Below are 27,777 nucleotides of genomic sequence, written 5' to 3' on the forward strand. Positions count from 1 at the left end.
GGGCAGAGAGAGAGGGGGGAGAGAGAGAGGGGTGTGAGAGAGAGAGAGAGAGGGGCAGAGAGAGAGGGAGAGAGAGAGAGGGGGGAAAGAGAGAGAGAGGGGGAGAGAGAGAGGGGGAGAGAGAGAGGGGGAGAGAGAGGGAGAGAAACAGAGATAAATGAGAGAGAACGAGAGACAGACAGACAGAAAGGGAGTCAGAGAGAGATATGGACAGAGAAAGGGAGTACGAGGAGGGAGGGGGGGGGGGGGCAGAGAGGGGCAGGAAATGGAGAAGAGAGAGAAGGAAGAAGAAAACTAACGCGGATAATACAGCATACACACGCGGCGAGCAACCGTATTTCCCTGCTCTTCTTACAAGCAAATTAAACAGGATTTGTTGAAGAAACGATAACAGCAGGAAAAATAAAAGTCGTGTGTGGCTTTTGGGGCTTTTGGAGGGACGATTTCGAGTTTGAATCCGTTCTTGCAGTTGCACATGCTCCAATGTGTGTAACATACAATCTTGCTCACGTTTGCTTTAGTAGTGGCAAAGAAGGAAAGCGTGTGACATATATGTCACACGCTTTCCTTCTTTGCCACTACTAAAGCAAACGTGTGCAAGATTGTATGTTACGCGCTTTGGAGCATGTGCAAGAACGGATTCAAACTCGAAATCGTCCCCCAAAAAACCCCAAAATGCACACACGACTTTTATTTCTCCTGCTGTTATCGTTTCTTCTCTTTACAAATTCTCCAACGCTCAGAATACTGAAAACGGCATCCCAGACGACAGTACTGTTTCCATACGCGAGTTTAGCTGCCCTTGGAAAGTGGCTCGCTCAGGAGGCCTGTTAGTCTGACACTATAAGGACAGAGTTGTGAACATAGATGACAAAGATCCCGGAAAGAACAAACATTTCGCGGATGCAGACACAGAAAGACGTCATGAAGATTGCGATGCTTCAAAAGATACAGACTGTGACGATGACTGTGACGTCATTCACATATACCGAGACGTCATTCATAGTTGTTCGTTCACTTTCGTCAAAAAGTAGATCTCTCCACAATGGCTGCTCCTGTGTTTAGGTTTATCAAGCGTGAGTACGCAAAACGTGTTTGTTCTCTCCTCTGTTGAAGCTGTGAGACATAATCGCCATTACGAGCTAGTCGTGTGACAGAGAGTGTTCTTGCACACTCGACTGCTGCTGTTTCACTCCGGCTAAAGCCGTCGTGAAACATCTACAGTCTCGTGTGCAAGAAAACTCTCTGTCACACGACTAGCTCGTAATAGCGGGTAATGTTTGCTTGTTGTGTTACATAGAGAATAACATCGTAAGTGTTTTATGTTTGCTTGTTGTGTTACATAGAGAATAACGTCGTAAGAGTTATGTGGATGTGTAAAAAAGATAATAAAATCGTAAGAGTTGAAAAAAAATAAAAATAAAAAAATAAAAAAAAAATAAACAGGATTTGTCCCTCTATCGAAATGACAGAGGTTGAAGAGAAAGAGTTAGATATATATATAGAGAGAGAGGGAAAGAAAGAGTTAGATATATAGAGAGAGAGGGAAAGAAAGAGATAGATATATAGAGAGAGAGGGAAAGAAAGAGATAGATATATAGAGAGAGAGGGAAAGAAAGAGTTAGATATAGAGAGAGAGAGAGGGAAAGAAAGAGTTAGATATAGAGAGAGAGAGGGAAAGAAAGTGTTAGATATATAGAGAGAGAGGGAAAGAAAGAGTTAGATATAGAGAGAGAGAGGGAAAGAAAGAGTTAGATATATAGAGAGAGAGGGAAAGAAAGTGTTAGATATATAGAGAGAGAGGGAAAGAAAGAGTTAGATATATAGAGAGAGAGGGAAAGAAAGAGTTAGATATAGAGAGAGAGGGAAAGAAAGAGTTAGATATATAGAGAGAGAGGGAAAGATAGTGTTAGATATAGAGAGAGAGAGAGGGAAAGAAAGAGTTAGATATAGAGAGAGAGAGGGAAAGAAAGAGTTAGATATAGAGAGAGAGAGGGAAAGAAAGAGTTAGATATAGAGAGAGAGAGGGAAAGAAAGAGTTAGATATAGAGAGAGAGGGAAAGAAAGAGTTAGATATAGAGAGAGAGAGGGAAAGAAAGAGTTAGATATAGAGAGAGAGAGGGAAAGAAAGAGTTAGATATAGAGAGAGAGAGGGAAAGAAAGAGTTAGATATAGAGAGAGAGAGGGAAAGAAAGAGTTAGAGAGAGAGAGAGAGAGGGAAAGAAAGAGTTAGATATAGAGAGAGAGAGGGAAAGAAAGAGTTAGATATAGAGAGAGAGGGAAAGAAAGAGTTAGATATAGAGAGAGAGAGAGAAAGATAGTGTTAGATATAGAGAGAGAGAGGGAAAGAAAGAGTTAGATATATAGAGAGAGAGGGAAAGAAAGAGTTAGATATAGAGAGAGAGAGGGAAAGAAAGAGTTAGATATAGAGAGAGAGAGGGAAAGAAAGAGTTAGATATATAGAGAGAGAGGGAAAGAAAGAGTTAGATATATAGAGAGAGAGGGAAAGAAAGAGAGAGAAGCAGGTAAAATGAGAATCAAAACCGTGTCTCATCCGCAGAACTAGACACAGACCTAAAGAATGAAGCCTTTATTTATTTTTATTTTTTTATTCATTTTTTAGCATTGGCACTCGATCATTAAAACAAACTCCGCCAAAGCAAACGCGGGTTCGTTCAGAATTTGCCGTCAGGGCCGTAATCCTTGATGGGGAAAAAGACAAGGAAAATACCCTGTGGTAGCCTCTAAATAACCTTGATGGTTTACTGAACACGTGACACTTGAGCAGCTCGTTTTCTGCTGCGATTTTAGATCCTTTTCTTTCACCTTCGCCGGTGATGAACTTTTAAGCTTTTCATATTTGGGAAGTGTAGGCATGTTGTTGTTAGATTGTGCGTTAATTTTACTTGTTTTATATATATAAAACTATGAATATAATTATGTTACAGGCATTAGGTGAAAGCAGGCATTACGTGTAAAGCCTGAATATCGTTTGATAGAATCGGTCGAACAATGTCAGTTACTATATTCACACCATGCCATTTTGTCAACACTTTGTCCTTAAAAAATGTTCTCACGGTCATCCAAGAGGTAATGGATAACTGTTCAGTGCAATAGGCTTTTTATGTTGTGTGTATTGCCTGAATTGCTTCAGGCAATAAGCGTAATTTTGAGAGTCAAATTGCAGGCATTACGTATAATGCCTGGTATTTTTAGGCATTACGTGTAATGCCTAGTGGTCACAGGCATTACACGTAATGCCTGAACATTTCAGGCATTATGCGTATTGCCTGGTTTCACTTAATGCCTGTAACATATACACGTTGATGCTGATTTGCTCTTTCTGTCCACATTACAAGAGACTATTTGGGACATGAAGTGTTAATATGCTTAAATACTTTGATTAACTCTGAATGTTTATGTGTGAGTGGAAAAATGCCCTGGGTGCATGTGAGAATGTAGACGGATCTGATATGTTTTTGCATCATTCATTAACAAGGTACGTAAAGAAGGTTTTAAATCATCGCTTTCTGAGTTGACGTTTCGGAACAGGTAAGAGATTTGGAAGCGCCCTCGGTTATGAAATTGATTTAGTGCGAGATTTTTGTTGTTGGTTTTTTTTTGTTTTTTTTTTTGGTATATCATCAAATCAGATCCTCAAAAACATATTAAATCTCATGCTAATATAGCGGGGTTTATTTTTTCATCAAAGTTAAATTTTCCGTCTGCTAAGCGTATTAAGCGATTGCTGATGAAACACCCAACGTTTTTGGAAAAAGATTTATGATTGCAATTTACTTAGAAGAGGGTGAAAAAGAAAAACATATTCGGCGTAGGCTTCTAGATCCTGCTGGTTTTTGTTAGTGGCTGTGCTCTTACAAACAAAAAAAACACACACGCACGCACGCACGCACGCACGCACGCAAGCGCACACACGCACGCACGCAAGCGCACACACGCACACACACACACACACACACACACACACACATACACACACCTTCGGTGAGGGCTTGGTGCAAAAATGGCCAGAAATGTAATTATTGTACCCCCATTCTCTCTCTCTCTCTCTCTCTCTCTCTCTCTCTCTCTCTCTCTCTCTCTCTCTCTCTCCCTCCCTCCACCCATTGCACACCGGTTGGACCGTATATAAGGTAACGTCAAATTATGCTTGTGCAACGTATGTGGGAGTATCACTTATACCCTCAGGATATCTCTTATCCTGTTGCGTAGCGTCACAAGCAGAGAACAGTATACCGAAATGGGAAGGGTAAAAAATGGATCGGGAATTTACAGGACGTCCGCTGTGCTCTCAATCTTCAGTAGTTATTAAGTCCCTCTTAGTTTATCCGAGTTGAGTCTGTCTAGATAATGCCATTTTCTCCACCCCTTCTTTTGTACTTTTTTTTTTTTTTTTTTTTTGACTGTGCTTGAAATGAAAGTTATTCGTTAGATCGTTTCTACTTTTTTGTAACTTGAAACATGGCGGACATCGGATGAACTGTCACGAGTGGGGCGGTTTCGCCCTGCGAAAAGAAGCTACGTGCCGGTTGTATCGGACTACAAGTAGGGTCGGCAGGCCCAAAACACGCAGAATAAACCTAGATTCCTCTTCTGGTTCCTCGCGTTGCGAGTCGTCATGGGTTCGCTCCTCAGCCGATTCAACCCAGCAAGGACTCCAAGTAGGTCAAGGAGACAGTGACGGCGACTGCATGGGCAAAATCCCACAGTAGATCATTAGATGAAAGGACGTTATACCCATTCCGTAAAACTCCAAAGGTATGTAAATGACTTAGGACATAAATCGGAGGGTTAGATTTCGGAGCAATGAATTTACAACGCTAAAGTTCAAAACTTCTACACCATGACCATACAAATTACTTTTTTTTTTCATTCAATTTCAAACTCAAAGATTCCATTTTGTTCTGTCTGTGTTTGAACTGCATTTCGACTCTCACTGCATCATGATATTGATAATGACGCAGAGCAATCAACACCTACTGAGCTAAGTTCCTTTTTATGTCTGTTGGCTAGTACAACAGTACAACTTGAACTACAAGTACAAGGGCCATGAGGTTGACATAATTTGTGGTTGGTTAATTTTGTTTGTTTGTGATGTTGCCACATAAGGCTTTGGCAGTTTTTAGTCCCATGACTCATTGAATGTTTTAAAGATCTACATATTTATGTATTATATGTCTACACACCAATGTCTCATGCACTGAGGAATTCCTGTTATGATGATGTATTGGTAACAATTCTGCAGATTGCTCCAATTGTAATACTCACTAAGGCCAAAAAAAATAATAGGTGTGGTTACGGTAACATAGCCCAAAAAAATAGGGTAGGAAGGTAGGCAATCACTTTTTTTTTTTAAACTTTTTTTTCTAATGTGTACAAATTAAACCTACTTGACAGAGAAATAAGTGTGCGACTCGGGCGCTTTCGCTTTCATTGTGTTGTCTGCACTCGTTTACTTGTTTTTTGTGTGTATTTTTTTGACAAATGTAATAAAAAGTTATAGGGTCGGCCCCAAAAAATAGGGTAGGTCGGGTTACCGTAACCACACCTATTTTTTTTTAGGCCTAATACAGGTAATGGTATGATCATACTGACATGTAGTAGTTCACTACTGCTGACTCAATCAGTCAATGAAATTAAGCCATGAAACTACAGTGTTGCAACTGGATTTGTTACACATATTTGTTATGCGGTGTCTGCATGAGGAGAGCTAGGTACAACCTCTGTCCCCTCTGTTAAAATAGCAAAATCTAGATCGGCACTTTTCAGGGTGAGTACGGGTAAGGTCATCAAATCTAGTTTTTATGCCACATGTTTGCCAAGATCTGCAGTCTTGGTTGGAGCAAAACAACGTTTGATTTGGAACAAAAAGGACTGGGTGGTCGGGTGGTAACGCACTTGCGAGAGGTTGCGATTTCGACCCTGGGTCAGGGCGTTAGCAATTTGCTCCCCCCTTTCCTAGTAATACCTAGGTGGTGGGTTCAAGTGCTAGTCTTTCGGATGAGAAGAAAAACCGAGGTCCCTTCGTGTACACTACATTGGGGTGTGCACGTTAAAGATCCCACGATTGACAAAAGGGTCTTTCCTGGCAAAATTGTATAGGCAAAGATAAAAATGTCCACCCAAAATACCCGTGTGACTTGGAATAATAGGCCGTGAAAAGTAGGATATGCGCCGAAATGGCTGCGATCTGCTGGTCGATGTGAATGCGTGATGTATTGTGTAAAAAAATTCCATCTCACACGGCATAAATAAATTCCTGCGCCTTGAGTCCGAGTCTGGAGATACGCGCGCGATATAAGACTTCATATAACATCCTGACTGCTTGCTGTGCAGAGGAAGTGTTCTTTTTAAGAAATGCATTCAAATAAAACAAATGGAGAAATGCCCACTGAACAGAAACAGCCAGGCTCCTAATGTGTGGTATGAATCCAAGTTGAGAGAGATCAGCTGAGCTAGGATTTTACATGGAACAAGATCATCCCTCCACTTGCATACATACCAGAAATGAACATACAGTGTGCTTGATGTGGTGATCAAGTGACATTTTGCTATGAATTTGTTTAAGCAACTAGTAGCTTCTTCAGCGTTAATTCATTAAACAATTACTCTTATTCTTAGCACATAGAACACCTTGCTAAGTTAAGTTATGCGTGTGTTTGTTATTGCAATGTAAGACCTCATGACATAGATAATTATAACAAAATAACACATGATGAGATTCTAAATATGTTTTGTTTACTTGCAGGTCTCAGTTATTACCAAGCCCTGCCTCATTCTTCCCGCAACAGTGACATGGTGCTGTCATAGAACACAAGTAAGGCTTTTGATCATTTCCAAAATACACTAGCAATAGATTGTGAGTGCAACTGGTAATGAGAATATTTTACCACAAAAGGCTAAAGTACAAATAACAGATTTATGATGTTGGAAAAAGAAGTCCGCCAGAGCAAGTGATTAGTGTACCAGTTAGCTAGGGTGGATATATTATATAATTACAATTTACAGTCAGCATAAAATGTTGAGGCCAGTCTTGAATTGTTCTCGCCCTGTGAATTCACCGGCAAATCAGATGGCATGAAGAAATCAATGGTATTTTATGCTCTGCATTGAATGAACCATCTCCAGTCATTCTGAGTGACACACCTCTTTACAAAAAAACATGCCAGTAATTAAATCCAGGCTACATGGGGATGGAAAATGACCCTGGCAATTTCAACCTCTGCTTGTGCCTTTGTGTAGCAGGATTGGATATGGATCTTCAAAAGCCTTAGTTCATTTGTTTGTATCATGTATCATGTATGACGTTATAAGTTAATACTATTAGTCAATTTCAAATAGCAGAGTTATTTTCAGAGCTTTCTAACTTCAAACCCTGTCTGCCCCGTGGAATCTAATGTAATTTAAAGGGTATTTTGATTTTGACTCAGTTTCTTTCTTGCAAGTTCATTCTTTTCTCATTCTAGGTACTAAACCACTACTGATGACTGCCTGCATCAGGGTTATAATTTATGAAGAAGTCAAAATGCACATATTATATAACAGTTTACAATTTAAAGGCCCACTTGCTTTGTCACTATAGTGTGGGTCACTGTCTCCCATCTTGGCCACATACCAAAAAATAAAATATATATTCAGTGACTGCTTGCTGTGGTGAGTTAACTCAAAATATGGGATATTTTCACGAACATTCAAGCTGATCTATGTTGGTATGCGTCCAAGTAGAGGGATGATCTTATCCCAAGTAAAAGCCTGACAAGATCTGAGACTGTGATTGTGTTTTTACATAGTAAAGTAAGCCTTTAACGAGAAAGTATGTCTATTGCACTGGGTGTTTTATTATTATTATATATATTTTTCTTCCAGGTAGTCTCTCTTTAAACTGACTTTCTACACCATGGTGTCTCTGGCAGTGTTATATTGGCAGAAGACAGTTGGAACTGGATATCCTCATTTAGATGGTAGGCATGTTTTCGGCTTTTGTGTTGCTTTGGTGTATGTGTGTATGGTGTGTGTGTGTGTCTGTGTTAAGGCCATGTCAGACTCACAACACAAAACAGTGTTTCCTTTCAAAACAAACACAAAACAGCGTGTTTCCCATGTGACATCCCCCAAAACGCGTTTCAGAAAACACTGTTTCGTGTTTTTGCATCGTGTTTTGGGTTTTAGAGCATGCTCTAAAATCTAAAAACACGTTTTGGTAGTCAGCCAATGAACGCGGAAGATCAACTCAAGTGACTCGGTTTCCGGCACCACGGAGATAGAAAAAAATGGCAGACTCAGATGTGGTACCGATTCAGGGTAGTATCGGACCCATGAATCCTAACTAGAGTCTATGGATCCTGTCACGATTGAAGAGAGGCAATAATATCAGTGGGCGCTGCCAGCCGTGTTGTTTACAAACCCAAACACAGCGCGGTAGCTGAACGGGTCAAGCTGACACTGACCGTATCAGTGGACACTGACCGTATCAGTGGACACTGACCGTATCAGTGGGCACTGACCGTATCAGTGGGCACTGCCAGCCGTGTTGTTTACAAACTCAAACACAGGGCGATAGCTGGACGGGTTAAGCTGACACTGACCGATATTTCTGTGAAAACACGCACCGCGCTTCATCTGTGTGTTTCGCAAGTGACATCCCCTCTTTAAAAACATGTGTTTCCCCGACGTTTTGAGATGGTGTTTTTGTCGAAAACAGGGTTTTGTGTTGTGCGTCTGTCTCCGCCTTTAGACACATACCAGAAATAAACACACTGTTTGCATGCTGTGGTGAAGTGACATTTTGTGATTTGTTTTTTTAATGAACTAGTACAGGTAGCTTTTACAGCATTTATTCATAACACAATCGCACTTTTTGGGGTATGTGAACAAGTTAAGAGATCAGGGTTCGACACTAGCGGGGGCGGGGGGCGGAACGCCCCAGAGTTTTGTGTTCCGCCCCAAACATTGCCGAAGCTTGGGGCCCACTCCGCCCCAGGATAAATTCCAACAATGACAAACCGAAAATTCTAATGCCAGCAGAGCCAATCACTAAAAATCGCCAGTCAAAGTCGTCACTGAAATTTGCGTTACGATCAATGCCGCAGTCAAGAAAAAAACACATTCAAATCGTCGAAGGACAATGTCGTAAGGGAAATAACTCCCAGATTGCGCTCTTTAGCGTGAGAGATAAGTATCGCCTTCAAATGCCAAACGCAAAATGTGGCGACACATCCCTGGTGTAAAAAGACATGGTCAAATGAAGATGAAGAACAGGGTGGAGAGAAACGAAAAAAGGAGACCGATGCAGCCAAAAGCGCGAAGCGCTGTCGTAATTTCAATGTCAAATGGTTGAAAGAATTTCCCTGGCTTCAGTACGATGAAGAAAAACAGACAATGCATTGCCGCACGTGAATACTGAGAGTGGGCCCCAGATTTTTTTTTTCCGCCCCAGCAATTTCCATCTCTGGGGCCAGTGTGGCCCCAGGCCAAATAAGTTAGTGTCGACCCCTGGAGATCATGTCTTATCCCATTTTAAAGCCCTACCAGATCTGAGACGGTGAGCCAAATTGTTTTCATGAGAAGGAATGTGCCTTTTAGTGAAATCTATGTACTTTACAAAACATATTTTAAGAAATGAAATGTGTTACAAGTAACAGCCATAGGAGTGATAGCCTGTAGGTGGAATAATAATCTTCAATTGCCTATAAATGATTATCTGGTTAAGAATGACCTCTTCAAGAAAATTAATGCAAAGCATTTTGATGTTTGTGACGATTAGTTACTCTTTATCACGTTTGTTCGCTGATTTTGCTGTCAGTGTCAGTGTTGGGCAGGTGTGCGTCCATGATGTCATTGCTATTGAAAACTAATCTGTACTGTAAAGTAAATGTACCCATACATGGCAGTTGTCTGGTCAAACCGGGGGCCAGCCATGACTGGGACTGATGTATCCTCAGGCACTCGACACCAGGTGGGCGGGGCCAGTGGTTGGGGTGTGATTCCCTGCCTTACACCACCACAAAGTGTTGTATCAGTAGACAAGACTGAGCAGAACTTCTGCCCCTCCCCCCCCCCCCCCACCCCCCTCACCAATTGACCACTCAGTGCCATGTGCCTGTGGCTGTATCATAAACACTTTGTGACAATAGTTGTTACCTCCTTAGAACATATCTTGTGATGCTCCTCGGTGTTTGATGTATGCTAACTGGTGTACTTATGACATAGTGTTCATATGAAAGTTTTATGTGTTGCAGCTCATCCAGATCACAGGTACACAAAGGAGCTGGTTCCAGTGAAAACATAGGCACATGGAACTGCTTATGGACTACTTTAGAAAGTGTGCGGTTACAACCAAGACTCTCCAGTTAGGAAGGTCTGCGGAAGGGTGCTTGTTCTGTTTCCTCGGACAGGCTTTTCAAGACTAGGTAGGTTGAACCACATGATTGGGCTTTAATTATGAATGCACTTCAAAGTTCACTTATTTCATTATCTGGTACAAGTTCTCTTGCATGTGGGTGTAAGGCTGAAGAAGAACCTCTGACAAGTCAATTTTCAAGCAACTGAGCATGAACCCAGGTAAAAAAAAACCACAGAGCTCTCTTTCTCTCTCTTTCTATTGGTCTGTTATTCATAGAATGACACTAACAGTGACACAAGTAAAAAATCTGTATCATTGTCTTGACCTCTAGAAATTTGGTAGAGAATAAGATGACTAATAGTATTATTTTGATTATTTTATGGTCATTACTGTGGACTCCCCCCCCCCCCCCCACACACACACACACACACACCACCCCACCCCTGCCCCTTTTAAGACACCCCAATCTAAGACTCCTTCCTATTAATGACCCTGTTTACGCAGACTTCTTGTTCATAACATCTGTAAATTCACTCCCATTTTAAGACTTGCTCCTTTTTAAGACCTGATTTTGCTTATTTTGGATTTCGAAAAAGAGAACAACAAATCCCCACTCTCTAGCCAGGCACATGATTTTTGTATGAACCAAGTTGAGGGATGGCATTTGTATAGGCCTGACCAGATCTGAGATGTTGAATCTATTGCTTACAAAGAAAGCATTGTGTCATTAAAGGCACACTACTTCTCTTCACCGTCTCAGTTCAGGCCAGGCTTTAACATAGGATAAGCTCATCCCTCAACTTGGTCACATATGAACAATCAACACACTGACTTCTTGCTGTAGTGATCGAGTCAGATTTGCCAAGGCGTGTACATGGAATAAGATCATAATTCTAAATGCTGAAGTAACATTCTGTTTCCTATGAAGCTAGGCTTGATTTTGGTATGAATCCAAGTTAAGGGATAGCATGTGTAAAAGCAGAATTGTTTACAGAGGCAGCTTTGTGTTATTAAAGGCATCTCAGATCACCTGCCAGGCTTTTTTTTTTTTTAATTTTTTTACATGGGGTAAGACTATCCCTCCACTCCGGCACATACCAGCAATAAACACAGTGGTTACTTGTGATGAAATAGTGGCAAGACAGATTATTTAAGCATCACATAACCTTCCTAAGTGAAGTCAAGTCGTGTGTGTGTGTGTGAGCATAGAATGTTGAGGACAGCCTTGAAATTTTCTGACTGTGTGAATTCAACAGAACTGCTGTAAATCTGGCGCAGTATAGTTTTTATTGTATGAAACTTCATTTCCAGTCAGGTGCTATGAAGAAATCATATCAGGTTATGCTTTGCAGTGAACCACCACCAGTATTTATTTATTTATTAAGGAGATTTCTATAGCGCATAACTAAAAGCACTATTTCTGAGTAACACGTCATCTTAATTAAAGCATGCCAGTATCGCCAGGCTCCTTTTGGGTGGTAAATGTGGATCTTCAAAAGCCTAAGTTAAAAAAACAAGATGTAAAAGTACATTTTGAATAGTAGGTTTTTTTCAGAGGGCAGATATCACAAGATATGATCGTTCAACTGCATGTATGCCTCATTACTAAAACAACAAGAAGAGCAAACGCTCAATCGAGTCACTTTCGCAGTTCTGAATATTATATGAGGCATCAGATGGACAGGAAGAAATTGCTATTCACAACACAATGAGTCACGTTCACATAAAATTTGAGCCCGGTCACTTTTATAGTTTCCGAGAAAAGCCCAACGTTAAGTTGTGTGTTGCCGAACAGAAAAGGCTAGTTATCTCCCTTGTTTTTCTGATAACGTTCGTAAAAGGCTACAGATGTAAATACTTTGATGTAAAGAATAATCCTACAAAGTTTCAATCACATCCGATGAACTTTGTCAAAGATATAAAATGTCTAATTTTTCCTTTGACGCTGACCTGTGACCTTGAAAAAGGTCAAAGGTCAACGAAACCATCGTTAAAGTGTAGAGGTCATTGGAGGTCACGACTAAACAAAATATGAGCCCGATCGCTTTGATAGTTTCCGAGAAAAGTCCAACGTTAAGGTGGTGTCTACGGACGGACGGCCGGCCGGACAGACTAACACTGACCGATTACATAGAGTCACATTTTCTCAAGTGACTCAAAAATTAAGTGGTATTTTACTCGTCTTTCTGGTAAAACATATACACCATCAATATATTATAATAATGATCTTGCTTGTTTACAGATGGACAACAGCTGCTGCCAGGACTAGGTTACGCATAAAGAAAACAGTCAACACTTGGCTGGTGCTGGAGCTTCTTTGATGTCTATATCAACAACAAAAAGACAGACAGATACCAGCTCATTCAAGACCATATCCCCATTTTACTCACACAGAACAGAGAGCCATCTTCCGCCTTCGCACAGGACACTGCTGTCTGAAGGTACACCTCAAAAGGATAGGTTTTGCACCTACAGCGGACTGTGGCTAGGGTAGGAAGAACAGACTCTGCAACACGTTCTGAGAGGGTTGCCTTTCCTTGCCACCCCTGTGCAACAAGACTTGGCCAGAGAGCACACATCCAAATGCAAACACTGAAGAGGAAGAAGAAGAAGGTGCCCACACAGAAGGGCATGAATCTACTTCAAGGGCAGAAAGGTTTACAGCAGTTTATAGACTTGTAGCAGATAACATGATTGTTGAGACAAAATTACCTTAACCTTCGCCGGCACTCGTTATCGACTACACACGAACGCATTCGTGGGGCCAAGCAGACCCATGCTTCTCAAAGAAGGAAAAATGTGCATATCCTTCCGTGGCACTCGTGGGGCCGTGCAGACCCATGCTTCTCAAAGAAAGAAAAATATGCATATCCTTCCGTGGCACTCGTGGGTCCGTGCGGACACAGAAGGGTGTTTGATGCAAATATCTCTTAAACGAGTTGGAATTTTTTAATGAGCTTTTAGAAATGCCTCAGACACCTAAAAAGCTATCATCTCCTAAAAGCTCATTAAATTTCAGTGATAATTAATTAATTAATTAATGGTCAAATTTAGACTACACACGGTATTTGGTAAAATATTATGGGTCTGCATGGCCCCACGAGTGCCACGGAAGGGTTTGCACAATTGTCCTTCTTTGAGAAGTATGGGTCCGCATGGACCCACGAGTGCCTCGGAAGGGTATACACGCTTTTCCTTCTTTGAGAAGTATGGGTCCGCACGTCCCCACGAATGCTTCCGTGTGTAGTCTAAATTTGACCATTAATTAATTAATTAATTAATTATCACTGAAATTTAATGAGCTTTTAGGAGATGAAAGCTTTGTAGGTGTCTGAGGCATTTCTAAAAGCTCATTAAAAAATTCCAACTCGTTTAAGAGATATTTGCAATCAAACACCCTTCTGGGTCCGCACGGACCCACGAGTGCCTCGGAAGGGTATACACGCTTTTCCTTCTTTGAGAAGTATGGGTCCGCACGTCCCCACGAATGCTTCCGTGTGTAGTCTAAATTTGACCATTAATTAATTAATTAATTATCACTGAAATTTAATGAGCTTTTAGGAGATGAAAGCTTTGTAGGTGTCTGAGGCATTTCTAAAAGCTCATTAAAAAATTCCAACTCGTTTAAGAGATATTTGCAATCAAACACCCTTCTGGGTCCGCACGGACCCACGAGTGCCTCGGAAGGGTATACACGCTTTTCCTTCTTTGAGAAGTATGGGTCCGCACGTCCCCACGAATGCTTCCGTGTGTAGTCTAAATTTGACCATTAATTAATTAATTAATTATCACTGAAATTTAATGAGCTTTTAGGAGATGAAAGCTTTGTAGGTGTCTGAGGCATTTCTAAAAGCTCATTAAAAAATTCCAACTCGTTTAAGAGATATTTGCAATCAAACACCCTTCTGGGTCCGCACGGACCCACGAGTGCCTCGGAAGGGTATACACGCTTTTCCTTCTTTGAGAAGTATGGGTCCGCACGTCCCCACGAATGCTTCCGTGTGTAGTCTAAATTTGACCATTAATTAATTAATTAATTATCACTGAAATTTAATGAGCTTTTAGGAGATGATAGCTTGTTAGGTGTCTGAGGCATTTCTAAAAGCTCATTAAAAAATTCCAACTCGTTTAAAAGATATTTGCAATCAAACACCCTTCTGGGTCCGCACGGACCCACGAGTGCCGGCGAAGGTTAAAGGGAGAAAATGAACAAGCTAAATAGGCTGTACAGTACTTCACTTGAACAATTTATAAGGTTCCCTGTAATGTATTAAGTATCAAGAACATTTACAGATCACAAGACATTGTGTTTTCTTTTGTTTGCAATACAAATTTTTCACAATAAAAAGATATGCACTTGGCAAGATCCTTAAAATGTAAAACTAGTACGTGTGACAATTTTGAATTGTTCAGAGATGGTTTTGCTTCAGTGGTAAATGTTTTAGCTTTGTTATAAGATTCCGTTACTGAAGCATACTTTAAAACCTTGACCTTCCAAGTCTTGAACAACATACCCTAACTGTGTTAGCACCCTGGGCTGCGATCATTGTGTTGAGCTACTTAACAGAGGACTCCTTGGTTTTATTACATATACTTTGGTTAACTTTAATTATTTGATAAATAATTCTAATACAGGACAACTCCCCCATCAAATGTAGAAATGTCGTCTGCATTTTTATTTTGTATACTGCATATTTTAAAAGGCTATTTTTGTGCACAAAACATGCATCTGCAGGGAGCTTTAGAGGGTGAAGTTAGGATCTATTATGGGGCATGCAGCACCACACCCATTTTGTGTGTGTGTATTTTGTGTTGACACATAAGACACTGTCATTCCAGCAGAAACCTGTGATGATGCACATTTTATTGCAGTAACCAGCTGAAATTGTATGTACGTTGTTATGAAATTGACAAATGATCCCTGCTTTGCAATCCTGGGTTAATGATATTGCCAAAATTAAAACGTGGAGGAAAAAGTGAGTGTAAACCTATTCTTGTGGTGGTGGTGGTGGTGGTGGTGGTGGTGGTGGTGGTGGTGGTGGTGTGTGTGTCTGGTTAGTGTGTGTGTGTGAGTGTTTGAGTGTGTGTTAAACAAACAACAACGACAAACAACACCAAACCTAAATCAAACAAGCACAACAAAAACAAATGACACAAAAACTGACAAAAATCAGAATATCAACTGAGGAGAAAAAAACAGTGGCTGAATGCAATACTTATTATAACTTAAAAAGTAAAAGTGTGCGTGTGATGTGTGCGTATGTTTGAGTGTTTTAAACAAAAACAACAAACCTAAATTAAACAAGCACAACAACAACAACAAAACAAACGTGGAAAAATTCTGAATATTAACTGAGGAAAAACAAACAGTGCCTGAGTACGAGACTTATTATCAGGGAAACAACGGCAAAACTCGCAATGTCGTATGGAATAAGGTAAAAGATGTAAATCATGGTTTACAGAGAACATCAGTACTGAGTTCTGTCATGTTTTATTTTCTCCAGAGTGTGACGTCTGCAGAATGATCGATACAAAAAGCAGTGTCTCCAGTCATGGCCATATGCTGCTTTCCTAATTTTTGCTTTGCACTATTTTTGCTTTGTGCACATATTTGAACCTTGTGGTGCTATGATTCGGTTCTTAAAAGAAAATTATGACTCACACTCACATACAATCCTTGTTTTTGAATGTTTTAAAACATTGCTGCTTTCTGCTTTGAGCCTGGAGGAACAAAATGACTCTGAAGCCGGACTGCCGAGAGGAAGAATGAGAGGGAAAAGAACACGCAGCCATGAAAACACACACAACTCCCTGACAGATAAACTGCTTATGTTCCAAAATCAAGAATCTTTAAGTGCGCACGCACGCACACACACAAACACACACGCGCGCGCGCGCGCACACAGAGAGACTCTCCTCGTGGAAGTAAACTTATACTCGAACTTGAAAGTAAGTATAAATGTTTGATACGAAATAAACCTGTGATAAGAGTCTTTTTATAAATCATCGGTACCAACAAAATTGTCACAACACGTAAAAGGACATACTGTAGTTTCAAATTAGTAACAATCTAAGCCATTTTAATCAGCACTGGTGTCCGGCAAGCACTAACAGATATAACAGCACGTGTATGCATCTTGAAGTAATAAGACCTTGAAGTAGGCCTAGAGTTTACACTATGCATTACTATGTAATGCTTTAATTCAGCTGCCTAACTGTGGAACTTTGCAAATGTGTGAGGACCGTTTCACAAAACAGACAAAACACCCTCTCAGTTATTTACACAAATCAGTTCCAGAATGTGCGTGTTCCTTTTCTGTCTCTACAAATTAATGTTATCTGGGGGGAAAACGAATCATTGTCGCTTCCGCCCTCAGTTATAATTGCCTGAGCATAATAGGAAATGCAACAGGTGTAGTCTTCGGCCTGATTTTTAGTCAAGATATTTCGACACAGAATGTTTCTTTCTTTTTTCTTTGTATGTTCACAAGCTCACATACAATCATTTATGCAACACTGACAATAAGACCAGACCAGAGTTGTGATTGAAATGGGCAGTTTATTTAATAAAGCTCCAGAATGAATAAAAATACATGACAAAATAAGGTGGTCCCGCTGTACAAAGCCGGTTACCAAACACACACACACACCAACACACACAAACACACTCACGCACGCACACACACACACACACACACACACACACACACACACACACACACACACACACAGAGTAACATTGTACAACTTACTGTCACATTCAAGCGGGAACACCAAACAAAACGTATCATCAAATGAAACAACATTTTAAGTGGTCAAGCAGATGACCACAAACCACACTTGAAATCTTCACATTTTAACACTTTCTCCTGTATCCATAAAAGTCATTTATGCTGACTAGATAATGACATCAATAAAACCATTCCCTTTTTTATTTTAAAGAAAAACAAGAAAATTAAAATAACGCAAAGAACTGATGCTCAGTAAGGTTGGGTATCGATCTCAAATGTGTGCATAGCTAATTACATGTAACCGGCATGGACTGGGGCTAGAATTGGCCTTTCTGTCAGGCAACTCGGCCTCTAATTGGTTTTATATTGTCTGATCCCCCTCCAGAAAAAAACAATACCATTTGCCCCGTGCTTCTGCGCCCACAAAAAATATTCGGGAATAAGAAAAGTTCAAATTTTAGGCACCCCACATACAACCTTAATTGTCAGTCAATTACTTTACTGCAATCAACGTTGATTTTAAAGTACCATGTCATTATTATTTTGGAGATAGATTTGAAAAAGTCCATAATTGCAGACTGCGTATTGCATACCTGTCAAGTACTTTTGGCCTCTGACCATAGTAAATGGCATAAGAAACCATAGTTGGGGATCAAAAACCATAGTTAATGCGTGGATCAGGATGTGGTTAAACGCACAAATTCAACTTCTCACGCATACACACTAAACCAATCAGATTGGTTTTCACAAACTAAAAGTAAAACACATAAATTCCTTTCTACACAAACTGCTCTTTATTTACCACTAGCCTACATGTAATACATTTACACTGCACTCTTGTTCGTTCATTTTTTTTGTCACTTGTCACTTGTGTTCTTTGTTGTATTCATCTGTGCAAATCTTTGCTTTGTCAATCATGCTGCCAGTCACCTTAAAATCATGGCAGCATGCATCAGAGTTAATTTTGACCTGTAAGAAGGCAGTCAGTGTGTCAGCTCCCAGACTGTGATCCAGCACTTGAAGGTGTTGCAGGGTTTCACTGCCAAATGGAAATTTATTCAACATTTTCCTCACACAGGCCATGTAGAACTGGCGCACAGAACTTCTGTTGTGTGGCTGGTGCAAGCTCCTCCTCAGAAATGAATGAACGGCAGTCCATGCCAGCAAAAAAAAAAAAAAAAAAAAAAAAAAAATTTTTTTTTTTTTTTAATGCTGAAAATGCGTATGGTTTGAGGTATACGACGTAGGACCCAAAAAACACCGAAAATCCGTAAGAATTACGCAGAATGCGTAGGACTTGACAGGTATGGTATTGGTTTGAGTGATTTGAATTTTGATTTATGTGAGCGGCACCTCAAGGATTGCCCCAAATGTGAGTGCGGTTACCCAAGGGAGACTGCTGAGCACTATTTGTTGCATTGACCCTTGTGTAGAGATGTACGATTATTGTCAATTGATAACTGATTATAAGTTTATTGAAATATTATTGAAAGGCATCCCGCAATATTCCCGGAATGTCAATCAGACCATATTCATAACTGTACAAGAATTTATTAAGACAAACAGGCATGTTCCGTACATGAGCCTCTACATTTTATTCATAATGTTCATTTGACACTGTCATGAGACAAATGCTGCCTGACCAATTGTTCTTCGTAATTTCTCTCGTGTTTTGTGTCCTTGTTTCGACTTATCGATTATGGCCCAATCGTTATGTAATTTAGTGCCATTTTCGCCGATCACAAAATGTATTAACTTTGCGTGTGTGTCTTCTGTGCATTTAATATTATTGTGACGTGACCCACTCTTCCAACATTTCTGGCGCTCCAAGTCTTCGTCATCCTCTTCTTTTTCCCTTATGCTGAATTCTGTTCTCTCGTACCCCATTTCTTTTTGTTTCTTGTTTTTACCCCCACCAAGTTCTGTACTACCACCCCCTCCCTTTTTTGATTGCTTGCGCATCAGGTTTGTCTGTTTGTTTTCGTTGTCTGAAATGAGTAAATGTATCTAGTCCGCCATCATGCTAAACTTTGTTATGTACATACCAGGATGACTTAAAATAAGCATTTATGCTTGAGTTATCTTAAAAAAACAATGCATTGTTTCTGTCATGATAACAAATTGAATAAAGTTTTGTAAACCAATGGACTGATTATAGTTGACCCTGATATGTGATTACGGGATAGTGTCACGTTAATTTATTTCTACTTTCACTTGTACTTTTGTACTTAAAACAAATCACTGAAATGTAAAAGTTATTTTTCTTTCCATTGTGAAGTGTCGTCAGTCTCCTCAAGGTAATGCAGTCAAACTCAACCAAAAGTTGGAGGGGCTTCTTCATACTTTCAGTGTGTGTGTGTGTGTGTGTGTGTGTGTGTGTGTGTGTGTGTGTGTGTGTGTGTGTGTGATTTCTTTTGACACTATGCACGTTTCAAAGTGAGTATAGTGCGCTTCCCAAGCATAAAACGGTGCATGACTCTGGATTTGCGTCTGAGATATTGACACATCACTGTGAGAAAAAGCGTTAATGAAAAAAGAAGACTATTTATTTTCCTTGAGCATTATCTTAAAGTGGTGTGCCAAAAACTTTTAAATTTAAAAATTCAATATTTAACTTTAGGAAAAGCACTGTAGAGAGAAACCCACGCTTGTGTGTTCAGAATAGTCTCCATGTGGTATCAATATAAATGATTCAAATGTATGGAAGAGAAGCTGTTTCTGCTGGATTAATACACACACACAATTGTGCACTCACACATAAGCACGCATGCATGCTCACACACACACACACACACACACACACACACACACACACACACACACACACACACACACACACACACACACAGAAACAACAAATTCATTATGACAAAACCAAATACGAAGTCCTATTTCACAAATTTTATATCTTCTCCTTTTCACCATATACAAATACAGTCACGGAGTACATTTATAAGGCTATATTTATGGGATAGAGCCACTTGTTAATTGTTTCTTGTTCACAAAAGCACTAATAAAAAAATTGCTCCAGGGGCTTGCAACGTAGTACAATATACTACCTTACTGGGAGAATGCAAGTTTCCAGTACAAAGGACTTTAACATTTCTTACATACCAATCAATATGAGGCTTATATTGCGCGTATTCTGTGGGTACAGTTCTAAGCTCAGGGATTTTATTTTAATTTCATTTTATGCAATTTATATCGCGCACATATTCAAGGCACAGGGATTTATTTATGCCGTGTGAGATGGAATATTGTTTTACACAATACATCACGCATTCACATCGGCCAGCAGATCGCAGCCATTTCGGCGCATATCCTGCTTTTCACGGCCTATTATTCCAAGTCACACGGGTATTTTGGTGGACATTTTGATGAAAATTTATCTATGCCTATACAATTTTGCCAGGAAAGACCCTTTTGTCAATCGTGGGATCTTTAACGTGCACACCCCAATGTAGTGTACACGAAGGGACCTCGGTTTTTCGTCTCATCCGAAAGACTTGAACCCACCACCTAGGTTAGGAAAGGGGGCAGAAAATTGCTAACGCCCTGACCCAGGGTCGAACTCGCAACCTCTCGCTTCCGATCGAGCGCAAGTGCGTTACCACTCGGCCACTGAGTGGAAGGTACACCAACACGATATTAGCACTCCAGATTTTTATCTCGCAGTTTTTCTGAAGGACTTTGCATTTGAAAACTATTCTCAGACAAAATCGCTGCCCTACACGCCACGAGGCGTGAAAGGCAAAACCTACTACTCAGACAAAATATGAGTTTAAACTGCAAGTACATGTACAGGGAGTCTGAAGGGTTCAAGTCGGATGAGATAGACTACTGTTGTGGCAATCTTCGAATTTGAAAATCATTTTTTTAAAAGAGTAAAACTCATAGTTCTTCTTCTTCTTCGCTCATGGGCTGAAACTCCCACGCTCACTCACAAATTTGCACGAGTGGATTTTTACGTGTATGACCGTTTTTACCCCACCATTCAGGCAGCCATACGCCGCTTTCGGGGGAAGCATGCAGGGTATTTTTGTGTTTCTATAACCTACCAAACTCTGACATGGGTTACAGGATCTTTTCCGTGCGCACTTTGTCTTGTGCTTGCGTGTACACACGAAGGAGGATAAGGCACTAGCAGGTCTGCACATAAGCAATGACCTTGGAGATCAGAAAATTCTCCACCTTTAACCTACCAGGCGGCCGCGATTTTGACTCATGACCTTCTGAATAGGAGGCCGATGTCTTATCCACAAAAACACCGAGCCCGTCCAAACTCCTAGTAAAAACAACAACTGCAAATCTGGGAGCAAAATGTGAACGGTTACAGTTTCAACTATCCTTCCCCTTTAAATCAGCATTTTTGGAAACCTAAACGAAAGAGTATTCAAGAACAACAGTCACGGATTCAGATTTAAAAAAACAAATGGTAACTATGCTTTTTGGAAATTCTTTCTTTAATTGGTGTTTAACGAAGGTTATATCGCGACAGGGAAAGGGGGGGAGATGGGATAGAGCCACTTGTTAATTGTTTCTTGTTCACAAAAGCACTAATAAAAAAATTGCTCCAGGGGCTTGCAACGTAGTACAATATACTACCTTACTGGGAGAATGCAAGTTTCCAGTACAAAGGACTTAACATTTCTTACATACTGCTTGACTAAAATCTTTACAAACATTGACTATATAAGAAACACTTAACAAGGGTAAAAGGAGAAACAGAATCCGTTAGTCGCCTCTTACGACATGCTGGGGAGCATCGGGTAAATTCAGACCTGGGAACCCCTGTTTTGCACTTAGAGTATTCTCAAACAAACTTGGTGTATTTTCAGAAAAATGAGCGTACTCCACACAGCATTTGAACATCCATGATTCAAACATGCTTCACACGCGTCCGCCACATCGTTAATTAAGTTTACCTATACATGTACATTCAAAACAAATCCTGACAAAAACTGTAATCATGTGTCAAAATACTGGATCGGCTTCAAGATGGGCTTGTGAATAAAAGTAGTCTAGGAATTTTTCTCGTCGTATTTTTTTCCCACTGACCGTACTGATTGTATTCTCGACAATCTTGCGTACAGAATACGGCGAAATCGTATGGGTTCCCAGGTCTGTAAATTCTTCCCCCTAACCCGCGGGGGGTCTTTTTGGAAATGCGCTTCAGACAAATGCCTTTGCACACGTTATGTTACTCACAGCAAAATGCAAGAATAATTGGGGACCATATGGGATGGGGCAAATTGGGAGGGAGCAATTCGGGACACCACCATATATATCTACCAAATATTTACAAATAGCTATCTTAGTACATGCATAACATGCTGTACCAATACACAATTTCTTTAAATAACTATGTAAGGATTATTGGCAGTCTCCCGGAGCATGTTTCACGCTATCCTGCGATCAGGACAAGCGACTGACTGTGATGTGTATGCTGTGCGGCGTGCGCTACATAAGAAACCTTTTTTTAAATTTGTATTAAATACAATCACCTGAGCCACGAATGGCTAGCTGACAGCGGCTATCTTTTACACAACAAATTCTGAACTCTGATGAACTCGTGACCGCTGATTTTTAAAGGCAAGGGGTATCATATTGTGCGCATGGCATACACATCCAAGTTGGTCGTTTGTCCCGATTGTGGGATACAGCCTGTCAGAGGCGTAGAGCGTGCTCGAGATGTTTTGAAAAACCTGACTGCAGTACAGGGATTTTTACACCTCCGGACTGCTGATAATTGGGGCGGGGATATAGCTCAGTTGGTAGCGCGCTGGATTTGTATTCAGTTGGCCGCTGTCAGCGTGAGTTCGATCCCAGGTTCGGCGGAAATTTATTTCAGAGTCAACTTTGTGTGCAGACCCTCTTCGGTGTCCGAACTCCCCCCCGTGTACACTACATTGGGTGTGCACGTTAAAGATCCCACGATTGACAAAAGGGTCTTTCCTGGCAAAATTGCTTTGGCACAGTTAATAATTGTCTATCTATACCCGTGTGACTTGGAATAATAGGCCGTGAAAGGTAATATGCGCCGAAATGGCTGCAATTACTGGCCGTATAAAATTTCATCTCACACGGCATCACTGCTGAGCGCCTAGAACTGTACCCACGGAATATGCGCGATATAAGCCTCATTGATTGATTGATTGATAATCCTAACAGAATTATTTTCAAAAACCGTCTATTGCCTTGAAAGCAAACCTGGAATTTCTGATGCGAGTTGCCAGAAAGAAAGTTCACTAACAAGATCCAGGCCAACACCCCCCCCCCCCCCCCTAAATAACACTAAGGAGTGAGGTGAGCTTAAATAACTAATTAATTAATCAATCAATAAATTCTCTGCTGAAATCCCCAACTTCGCGCATCGAAGCTATGAAAAACAGGACACTGCCACGTTTCCATTCAGCTAAACGCCACACCATTTTCAAGAGGGGATGTCTCAGGAAGAAAGATGTGACGCTCCCGATTCATATGTTTCAGAAGACAGCCCACCTGAGAAAAAGAAGAACACAATATAGAAATAATAACAACCTGTCAACCACAAATACATTAAAGTTTTTCAAACAGTTCACTAATCCGACAAACTCATGCTCGTTTCTGGTGCATTTGATAAAGCCAATTACGGGTAGATGCTAGACAACAGCAAAACCACCACCACATAACAACAACACAAGATTGTTTATGGTTGTTTACAGTCTCTTGAACACAGGAGTCAATCGAGACCGTATATATAACAACAAGAAGCATAAAAAAGCACCCAGGTTCAATGTAGTAAATGATATTGCATCAATGTTCCATCCATCCTCAGCACTTTCAAAACCAGTTTCTTCTAGGTCATACACACCTTTTCCTCGATTGATCTACAGTATATCAGATCACTATTGTTCTTTTTATGATTTGCACCAAGGGAATGATTAACATTTCTGTCTTAGTCATAATGTAACAAGCTTTAAGCAAAAGCATAATATTCTACACATTCACATATTGTAAGGTTGAAGGGGTCTATGTCGACCAAAAGAAGGTGTATTCCCCATAGCCATAGGTGTTTTCCCTGTGTACCGGGAATACAGTTGGATTTTCTGTAGAGAAGTATAATATCGTACAATCTTGCGCCAAGCGCGTGACTGCGGTTAGATAGGAGAATCTATTTAAAATCCTGAAATCGCGTGCGGCATCCAGTCAAGCAAAACATGCTTCGACCGTTTATCAAAACGGATTTAGTTAAAGAAACATCTGCACCCCCACCCCCAACAGCCTGGTATTATGTTTTCCTCGCTGGTACTCTCGTCCATTGAATCACTTTCACTCTCGTAAGCTTGAAGTAACTCCATGGCGTCTAACGGAAGTATATTCCCTAGTGTATATGTACAGGAAATTAACATACAGGGAATACAGCCACTGTTGGTCGACATAGACCCCTTCTAAAGTGCTGCAGTGGTTACCTTTCCCTCCAAGGACCAAGCTGTTCATCCAGTGTAGGGCTGACCGGGGTTCCCCCTTAGCAGAGTGAGTGGCGAATCCTGGCTGATAAATTTCCTTTCATTTTCCATGAATGAAGAATACCAGCTGGGTTCTTTTATTCATGGACCTGTGTTCTGCAACACACACAAATCAGCCACCAACTTGTAAATATATGTAAAAGAAAGCAAGTGGCAATCTGAATAACAGAATACAAAATGATCAATCCACACAATCATACTTCAGCACTGAAAGTCCACAAAATGAAGCACTGCTAGTACATGTACTTCTCATAATTTACTGAAACTTTACTCGTCAAAACAACCATTTGTTTTATCAACTTTACTCCATCGAACGCAGAAGAAGAAGAAGAATCAACTTTACTCGCATGTGGCGAGTAGATTAACATTTCTACTCACCATTTACATGATTTAAACTCGCCATGGCGAGTAATTGAAAATACTCGCCACTTTCAGGCCTGTACTTGTGCATGAGATGTGTTTACCATCCATATGCCCAGACCATGCGCCCTTCTGTTGTGCTCAGAACAGTAAAGAGTTGCTTGCTGGGGTGGTTGTTCATAAGTTAACAGTTCACAAGAGGGCACAAACAAGAGCAAAAACACAGGTGCCTGATTCAAACTCATTCAAATGCAGAACCTTATTTTTGCATGAACAGAGTAAGACATGATTCTTACATAGCTGACCCTACCCCTGGCAGAAAAGTGCTTGAAATTGTCCATGTGGTCTCTATCAGTACATTTGATGCGTATTTGTGATACATATATACTGATATAGAGACAAGTAACAAGTGGACATTTCCTCTGACACCTCTACCATTTGTACACCTGCACAAATCTCCTGCCATAGACTACAAAAGGAAAACATACAAATCAAAACAAACACAAATTTAACCTAATGTTTACCTTTCAGCAGCAGAAAAGGCTGTGTTTTCTGTGGTGTCTCAGAGAAAAGCCACGGTGTTGGAGATGCAAAACTAGGCTGTAGGCAAGGTCCAACATCTTTAGCTGCACACACAAAAAGAAGAAGCAAGAAATCACATGACATAGATGACATTCCTCACTAGTACAAAACCACAACTACACTAGTCAACTACCAATGTAAGAATCATAGTCCTGCAAGATTACCCTCTTAAAAAGTAAGATTGCTTTCATTCAAACACTACCGTGGGACCAAACTCCCCCCCCCCCCTCCTTTTTTTGAGTTTTTCCTGCATGTGTGTTGATGTTTCCATTAATTCCAAGCCCTGAAACTGTGAACTTGAGATCTTTATGTATGCACACAGTCACAGGCTTAATAAGCTATTCAGAAACCAAGCAGAGTCTGCACAACGTTAATTCTGAGAAATAAATCCCCACAACTGGTTTCAAGGCCACTATACCGACTGAGCTATTGCTTGCCATGCCAACCTCCACCCCCATTTGGAACACGCACAACTAGTATACCCATACACATGTAATAATACTGCTTGCCTTCCTCCCCCACCCTCCAAATCAATAAACACTAAATGTATGCAATCAGTAATCTTTTAGTTAGTAGTTGACTACCATCACTACTCTCTCCACACCCACCCACCCTCTTACACACCAGCGACACACCCCCATCACCCAATCATTTCCATGATTCTCTCTGCCATATAGTTATCCTAAACACAACATTATGACACATTTGTTTTCCAATTAGGAACATTAAAATTACTGTAAAAAAAATGTACAATCATGCACTCTCTGAGTCTGACAAGAGAGTGTGAGAAAAGTCAAGAAAGCAAGACGTGTGACATAACTAAATCTTCTAATCTATTCCTGAGATTTACTCTTGACAGCTTAAAATGGAACCTCATGCACTTACTGTTCTGAATTGTAGAAATTGCTTGTAGTTATAGCAGCAAAGGCAGTTTTATTGGGTACCACCAGGTGTCACTCTGTCATCATCTGATCAAGAATTCAAGCAAAACTGAAACAGTAAATAGCAAGAGTGTACAGAAAAATACACAAACTTTCTCATTAATTTGTATCTTCAACTTCACATTTTTCATAAATAATGATACCTTACTTTGACTAAGTTTGAGTAGGATTAACATCATGCAGAAGTTAACTTGAAATAAAATAACTATACGTTACTCAATACGGCACTCAATGAGTCAATTGTCAGCAAAGGTGATAATCAATGCAAGGTAAAACCAAAGGATGCAACTCAGTCAGCAATTGCAAAAACTACATAATTCTAATCAAGCTGTCAGTTTCACTAGCTATCAGAATTCAAAACATGTTCTTGTTTTTGTTGTTGCTGTTGTTCATGACTACATCAATGTATCTCAGCATTTCTAGTTTCTACACTATAGCCATTAAATGTTCAACAACAACAAAAGAAGTAACAATTGTTAGCAGTTGCTGAGAAAAGCTAATTGTCCTTACTGTAAGGCCTAAAAACAAAATAGGTGTGGTTACGGTAACCCGACCTACCCTATTTTTTTTGGGGCCGACCCTATAACTTTTTATTACATTTGTCAAAAAAATACCAAAAAACCCCAAGTAAACGAGTGGCAGAAAACGCAATGAAAGCGAAAGCGCCCGAGTCGCACGCTTATTTCCCTGTCAAGTAGGTTTAATTTGTACACATTAGAAAAAAAGTTTTAAAAAAAAAAAAAGTGATTGCCACCTTCCTACCCATTTTTTGGCTATGGTTACCGTAACCACACCTATTATTTTTTTTGGCCTAAGTTGAGTAACAAATTATAAACAATTGCTGTTAACACTCATAGTACAAGACAGCAAACCACTGCAAAACTATAGTCATCTATCATGTTATGCTTGCCATCCCACCCCCGACCCCAAACCAGTCTGAGTCCAAGCTAGGGTTCGTCGGGTGATCAGGAACAGACTTTTTTTTTTTGTCTAATCTTCCTGTCAGTGTCATGCAACTTGAATGATGTTGTACAATCTTGTAAATTATGATAATTTTGTACAATGAATTATCTTTTTGACTTCTTAAAATTATAACATGCACATACTGTCGGATGAGACCTTAAACCGAGGTTCAGTGTGTGTAGTGTACACACCTAGTGACGTATGCAAAAAGACTGAGCACGCAAAATAAAAATCTGTCAGCATTAAAGTGGCCTATAGAAACACGAACACACCCAGCATACACCTATCCTGTGGTGTTACATCAGTACTACTAATACTACTAAGCGCCG

The 27,777-nt window shown here is 40.3% G+C and overlaps 2 long non-coding RNA genes across 2 annotated transcripts; one reads left to right on the plus strand and one right to left on the minus strand.

Moving 5' to 3' along the window:
- Nucleotides 1–4,197: 4,197 nt before the first annotated feature.
- LOC138957331 (uncharacterized) lies at nt 4,198–15,343 on the plus strand. The gene is made up of 5 exons (XR_011453001.1): nt 4,198–4,779; nt 6,770–6,838; nt 7,888–7,982; nt 10,260–10,430; nt 12,606–15,343. It is a non-coding gene; the product is annotated as an uncharacterized lncRNA (long non-coding RNA).
- A 4,637-nt stretch (nt 15,344–19,980) lies between these two features.
- Nucleotides 19,981–26,530, minus strand: LOC138957330 (uncharacterized). Its single transcript, XR_011453000.1, has 4 exons — nt 26,430–26,530; nt 25,487–25,588; nt 24,546–24,698; nt 19,981–23,595 (listed from the first exon to the last, which is right to left on the minus strand). It is a non-coding gene; the product is annotated as an uncharacterized lncRNA (long non-coding RNA).
- Between the last annotated feature and the right edge of the window lie 1,247 nt (nt 26,531–27,777).

The sequence above is a fragment of the Littorina saxatilis genome, unplaced genomic scaffold, assembly GCF_037325665.1.
Source record: "Littorina saxatilis isolate snail1 unplaced genomic scaffold, US_GU_Lsax_2.0 scaffold_373, whole genome shotgun sequence".
NCBI lineage: Eukaryota > Metazoa > Mollusca > Gastropoda > Littorinimorpha > Littorinidae > Littorina > Littorina saxatilis.